This window comes from Pleurodeles waltl, chromosome 6 (genome assembly GCF_031143425.1).
Source record: "Pleurodeles waltl isolate 20211129_DDA chromosome 6, aPleWal1.hap1.20221129, whole genome shotgun sequence".
Lineage (NCBI taxonomy): Eukaryota > Metazoa > Chordata > Amphibia > Caudata > Salamandridae > Pleurodeles > Pleurodeles waltl.
Window position 1 is genome coordinate 251,656,900 of NC_090445.1, and position 6,778 is coordinate 251,663,677.

General features: G+C 46.4%; 1 protein-coding gene across 1 annotated transcript in view; it reads right to left on the bottom strand.

Moving 5' to 3' along the window:
- KANSL1 (KAT8 regulatory NSL complex subunit 1) overlaps positions 1 to 5,591 on the bottom strand; it is an 817,615-nt gene extending 812,024 nt beyond the window's left edge. Inside the window, exon 1 of the mRNA XM_069238046.1 lies at positions 5,520 to 5,591. The gene's annotated coding sequence lies outside the window, so the exon portion shown is untranslated. The remainder of the gene's footprint in view (positions 1 to 5,519) is intronic.
- Between the last annotated feature and the right edge of the window lie 1,187 nt (positions 5,592 to 6,778).

Genomic DNA, 6,778 nt, shown 5'->3' on the forward strand with positions numbered 1-6,778 from the left:
CGATGTGTTTTATCCATGTTGTACACTAGAGTAGCTGCTGTTCAGCATGGCTTAAAGTTAGTGGCATGCAGGAGAGTGTCGTAGAGTGGAATGGCGAAAAGTGAAGTAGAGTGTTGTAGAGTGGAGTGGCAGAGAGTCTCGTATATTGGAGAGGCATAGTACGGAGTTGAGCAGAGTGGCATACACTGGAGTGCCATAGAGTTGAATGGACTGGTGTAGAGTGTATTTGCGTAGAGTGTTGCAAAGTATAGCGGCGTAGAGTGCAGTGGTATTGAGTGCAGTGGCAATTCATATAGTGGCGTATTTTACAGTGGTGCCTAGTACAATGGAGTGGTCAGATAAGAGTTGAGTGGCGTAGAGTGCAGTGGTGCAGAGTGGTGTGGCTTAGAGTTTAGCGATGCAGAAGGCAGTGGCGCAGAATAGAGTTGAGTGGCATAGAGTGCAGTGGGGTAAAGTGCAGAGTAGAGTCAAGTGGCATACAGTGAAGTCACAAAGTGGTGCAGAGTATAGTAGCATAAACTGCAGAGCACAGTACAGTGTCCCAGAGTGCAATGGCATAGAGTGGAGTAGAGTAGAGTGGTGTAGAGTTCAGTGGCTTAGAGTACAATGATGCAGAGTAGAGTCCAGTTTGGCAGAGCGCAGTCACAGGGTACAGTTGTCTAGAGTGATTTGGCATAGAGTGCAGTGGTTAAGAGTAAAGTGGCAAAGAGTGCAGTGGCATAGAGTAGATTGTTTCAGAGTAGAGTGAAGTGGTGTAGAGTGGAGAGGTGCAGGGTAGAGTGAAGTTGCATAGAGTGCCATACAGTGTAATGGAGTAGAGTAAAGTGGTGTAGAGTACAGTGGTGTAGAGTACAGGGGCATAACGTGCAGTAGTGAAGAGTAGATTAGAGTGGAATACAGTGGATTGGCGCAGGGGCATACAGTTGAGTGTTACACAGTATAGTGCATTGGCGTAGAGTGTACTGGAAGAGAGTTCAGTGGCGTAGAGTGCAGTGCTGCAGAGCGGCTGTAGGAAGCTGGCTGTCTATAAGGTACACTAAAAAAGTATACCGTGAAGAGAGTACAGTGAATCCCCAATTAGTTTGCAGAGGAAAAAGTAAATAGGACTAATGCTCTATTTTGTGGTAGTGTGGGCGAGTTAAGGGGTTTATCAGATGGTAGTGCTCAAAGATGCAATAAATGAGACAAACACTGAAAGAAGAAATCTGAGACCAATTTAGAACAAGCATTTGCAATGCAATGGGTCTCGCGTTTGCTCGAGTTAAGAGCTACTAGTGTTGCAAATTCCTAACTTTTCTTGCCATATAAATTGAAAATGAAAAAGTAAAACAGTTGGCATAAGCAAGCAGATTCAAAACGCCATGGCCGCCATGAGCGCGAAGGAGAGATACAAAAAGAAAAAGAAGATTGCTTGCAGTCAAACGTATCGGCAAACGCGCAATTATCCATGTAACAGGGTCGATGACCAAGGCAGTAACAAAACCTCCCCTAGGAGGGACAAAAGTAAAGCATTTACCAATTATAGAAAAGGATTTTTGAAAGGCAAGCCTATGAAAGGGTGATAGGGATGGGTGTCGGGTGGACATGGTTAAAAGCCAACAGATAGATTACAACAGGCCAGAGAGCTTGCACGCTCAAACTAAAAATAACAGTTCTAAACCCATGAACTTCATTATAAGGCAAGTATGCTTTCAAGCATAAATACGTGTTAGTGCAATTTCAGAGTTCTTCAATGTTAACCTATGGAGGAAAACAATGTTCAGCAAACACACAGGGTTAACAACGACTTACAAGGCTACTCTCAGACAATAAAGTTAAGTACTGGGCATTAATCAGAACCACACCAGCATGTCACTCCAGGTAACACTGGGCCGGCCAGGTGCAGGGATGCAGTAAAGCATTGGGTGCCCAATGGTTTCCAATGGAAATCGTTCCTCGTGAAAACAGGCTGCAGGTTCTGGCTAGTGAGCCAGTCAGGGATAACAAGCAGCTAGGTTACCAACGAGGGGTGCACGGGAAGGTTGGGGCACATTTGGTCCCTTCCTCCAGGGCCCTGGGGCAACAGAGGCAGGGATGTTCTTGGGCATCAGGTTTCTTCGCCCGGGATCTCTCGTGGTCAGGGTGTCCTGCGTGTTGAGGCTGCAGATGTCGTCGGGGTGTCTAGCAGAGGTGAAACTAGGGTGGATCCGAGCTCAGGGAAGTTGTTGGAACAGGTGACCCACCTCAGATTGGGCCAGAGGCGATGAGTGCAGTGGTTGCTGGAGGTGTCTGCTTTTCTCTCACCTCAAGGCTGTGGGAGAGTGGGCCTGCGTGCAGAGGCTGCAGGCAACTGGGGGGTGTCTAAGATGTGTGAGACCACAATGGACCGAGATCCTGGATGGCTGAAGAACCCTGCTGCCACCGGTGGTTGGGTTCACCTCAGATCGTGGACGTCAGATGCAGTGGTCACTTTGGGTGTTTGGTCTTTGCTGTCCTGGAGGCTGCAGAGTTCTTTCTTGAGACTTTGTTGCAGAATAGATCCACTGCTCACAGAAGTCTGTGGAAGGCAGGCAATCCATCTGAGTTTCTGGAGGCTCAGCTGCAAGACAAGTCATCTTTTTGGGCAGGGTCCACCAAGGTCAGCAAGCAGGCCAGTGGGGTTGGTGTCAAGTCAGCTTGTTCTTCTTTTCGTCTTCTGCAGTTGCGACTCCTCTATGTCCTTTTCTTTATAGGTCATCAGGATCTGACTTCTACGGTTCAGGGGTGCCACCTAAATACTCAATTTAAGGGGTGTTGCAGGGAGTGCCAGGTGGTAGCCAATGTGCACACGACCGATAGGGTGACTACACCCTTTCTATGACCTTTTCTGCTGGGAAGTGGGCATAACCCTAACCCTACTGGCCTAATTCCTTCCAAACAAAGAAGGAGGAATTTAAAAAGAGGTGTCTACTTCAGCTCATTCACTTTAGGGGTAGGACTGCCATGAAATGGGCACATCTCCTAATCTGCCTAATTGTCCCACCTGTTCTGCTGCCAAAGGTGTGGTCAGGATGGGGGAGGGGGTTAGACACCTCTGCCATTTGGAGATACTCGGGTCACATTTCAAAAGCGGCCAGGCCTTTGAAGCTTCCCTCCCTGGAATGTCTATCCTGCCTGGGTGAGGTGCTAACACCCCCCTCCCAGTGCAGGCTTTTGTCTCTGGCCCACTAGAGCGCTGGCTCCCACCTTGGGAGGGCCAGAGTCATGTCTAAGGTGGATGGACTGGTCATGACAAGTCAGTCAACACACTAGTAGCTGATAGGCTTTCAGGGGGCACCTCGAAGGTGCCCTCTGGGTACAGCTATTAATAAATCCATCATTGGAATCACTGAGGGTTTATTAATCTGAGATGTTTGATACCAAACATCCCTACATTCAGAGAAACTATCATGTAGCTGGGAAACTCATAGTGACCAGTGTCCAGCACATGCATTTAAAATGGGTTCCCTGTTCACTTACTATGTCTAAGACTCACCAGGGACATAGCACGGGGCATGTCTGCTCATGCAGATATGCCCTCACATGTGCCCTAATGCACCCTGTCTTATGGGTGACTTACACCTGACAGATACACTGGCAGGTGACCTGGTACACAGAGGTGTGTGATAGGTTATGTTTTCAATTTTACCTGCACCAACACACGCAGTCTGCAATGGCAGCACTATGTGGGTTTGGTGAGGGGTCCCTGGGGTGGCACAACTGGTGCTGCAGCCCTCAGGGACTTTCTTTAGCAACCCAGGCCCTAGGTACCAGGGGTACCATTTACTAGGAACTTACAGTGGGTGCTAAAGAGTGTGTCAATTGTGCAAAACAACTGTGCAGTGTGGGGAAAGAGCTCTGGCACTGGGTACCTGATTAGCAGGGACCCAGTGCACTAATAATCAAATTTATCTCAGGTACAAGGAAAAAATTGGAGGGTTAACCATGCCAAAAAGGATGCTTCCCTACAGTGGCATAGAGTACAGTGGCATAAAGTGGAGTTGTGCAGGATGCAATAAAGAAGACTACAGTGGTGTAGAGTGGCAAAGAGTACACTGGCGTAGAGTGGTACAGGGTAGAGAAGAGAGATATAGAGTGCAGTGGCATAGAATGGAGTGGTGCAGAGTGTACTGGCATGGAGTGGTGAAAAGTGGAGTGGTACAGAGTAGAGTGGAGTGGCGTAGAGTGGAGTATTCATGGTGTGATAGCACACTGCCTTTACAGACAACACATTTTCAAATGAAATGCTGATTACATTTGCACAGACATACAGTTTTACTAATAAAACTATACACTGCACAGACGAAAATGTGTGGAAATTGCATCATCTAGTTTAATGATTCACTTTCATCATATTAAAGTATCTGTTGCCAACAGACTTGAGAAATAACTAAAAATGTCTTTCATTCTTGCATTAATTCTGATATTTTCTGAAATACTGACAGTTCATTTAAACGTTGCTGTGTGCTAGAAAAAAACTCTTTCCTACCCCCAGTATCCAGCAAGCTTGTCACATAAATACTTTCATCTTAAAGCCAGAGAAAGAAAAGTAAACAAGGGCCCTTGGAAAACACTGTCTGACACTCCTTCAGTCTTTGAATGTGCTGAAAATGTGAGGAAATAAGAACAAGATTTAAATGCCTGTTAATATAAAGCAAGTTTGTGGAAGGCTATAGAAAACATGATTTAGGCAATGGGAGGGACAAACTGAACCTGGAGAGCCTAAAGCAAATTGAAAACCACAAAGCGTGAGCTGCAAACCACAAAGCCAATGGTAATCAATACATTTCTAGGTCAACTTTCTGAAAATCCCCAAGATGTCTTAAGCAAACCAGATAGCTGCGTTGTCTGGGAGGCTGTGACCTAAAAAGACACACGTGGGTAAATTAAAGAAGCGATTCACAATTACGCAGATTATCCCATAGGAGCTGCTGTCACTTCCCAAGATCCTACTCCTCTGTTACTCCCAATAGCCTCCAGGCTTCAACTGAAACCTCACACAATTATATATCGTATAAAATAAATACATCGTATAACTGCACAGCATACTAAACAAGATAAAGCAGCTATGCTTTCCATCCCGACTTCCCTGCCTCGGTTTTGCAAATCCCATCCTATGTGAAACGCCTCACAATCCATTTAACGATAAAGGTATCGGCCCTAGAACCACACTATATACTGAATGCGGCGTCTCGGACTGGTGCTAGAGATAATGGCGCAGAGACGCCTCCGAGTAGGACTGCTGTAGGATTTGCTGAAACAGATAACGCTACACCCAACACGCACCATAACCTCGGAACTAAGAAAAGGAGCCCCTACGCACATCTAACCACATCCGAACTCTTGATATTACTGCAGTCACCCATTGGATGCTACTCAACAAACACCCGGCAACGAGCACAACTCACGGGTGATGCTTCTACCAACCCGGTGTCCTAAGAACACTTCACCCATTACTTGGGTGCTGGTCCTTTAATGTGTGCCCTGTACAATACTACCTAAGGTACCTGTCCGCTACTTACACACAAGCCGTCCGCAAAGTCCCGTTGTCCGTTATTGATCTTTTCACTAGTAATTGATTAGTTCAGTACTTCCGGGTCGTATCACGGCCAATCCCATGGCTGAAAATATTCTGGGAGTGGGAGGGACTAGAAATGTAGACCATAACCTAGGATTGGAGCATTGTCGGGACCTTAACCAATCCTAATGCGAAGGCGAAATTCCGACGTGCTTTATTAGCTGTGCCTCTGAGATGCAGAGACAGTATCTGACCCGTTGAAATTTAGTTGGATGGTGAGCTTCAGAACGGACGTGAGCGTGACTAAGCTGGGTGATGTCCTAAAACGAGTCAACCACGGATCCTACAGCACACTTTTAACTGTGCGACGAGCACTGGTCTCGGCCGGGATAGGCCGTGATGCCGCCACCTCCATAAGAAAGGTTGTGTAAGGTGGTGCGGCGCTTAACAGCAGCATCCTTGCCAACCTTCTTAGTGGGCCGGGAAGTTATTTCACAGGTTGAAATTAGACTCAGTTTCGCCCAGCAACCTAGTCGCAGGTTGACATTAAAATCTTAATCGGCCAGCATCATTTTTGCAGCATTTTATATAAAGCATATTCTTTCGACTGTATATTAAATAATGGAACCCGTCCCTCCGCAGTGCTTAATTTGTGCTTGTTGTTTCCGGTGCGGAGCATCGGCACTTATTTTTTAGGGACGGGGTTTATTGTTCTGCCTCAACCATTTGCTGCGAGCGAAAGAGACATATGGGAAAGACGAAGGAAGGGAAAAACGAAAAAGCGCCATAAAGGGAGAATGCTGAAAGAATGAGCTGAAGGGGCAGGGAGTGGCTTTATTTGGATTGAAGAGACCCGAGATGGTTCAAGGATTACGCCGCCTCAGTATTTCAGGTTCACACATTTAATTGCAGCAGCCGCGCGTTTAAGAGGAGGGCTTTGGGCACAGCACCTTTTTATTTACAAATTAAGCACGGTCCCTCCGTCATTAGTTATGTTCATCGTAATGAATGGAGCACTCCTTTACACTACCAGTATGTAATACTTGCTGAATAGGAAAATCAAATTGGCTCACAAATACTTTTGATGTTCTTCAAACACTCCACATTTACCTACACAAGGTCCATGGGGTTTCGCCTGCTCTGACAACAAAACTTGGGCCCACAGTGCCACCCTTCCAATACAGTCATATGGATTTCTACATTAATATGTACCTAACCTTTTTCTCATGAAGATTAGTTTGGCTCACCAATATTCACATTATT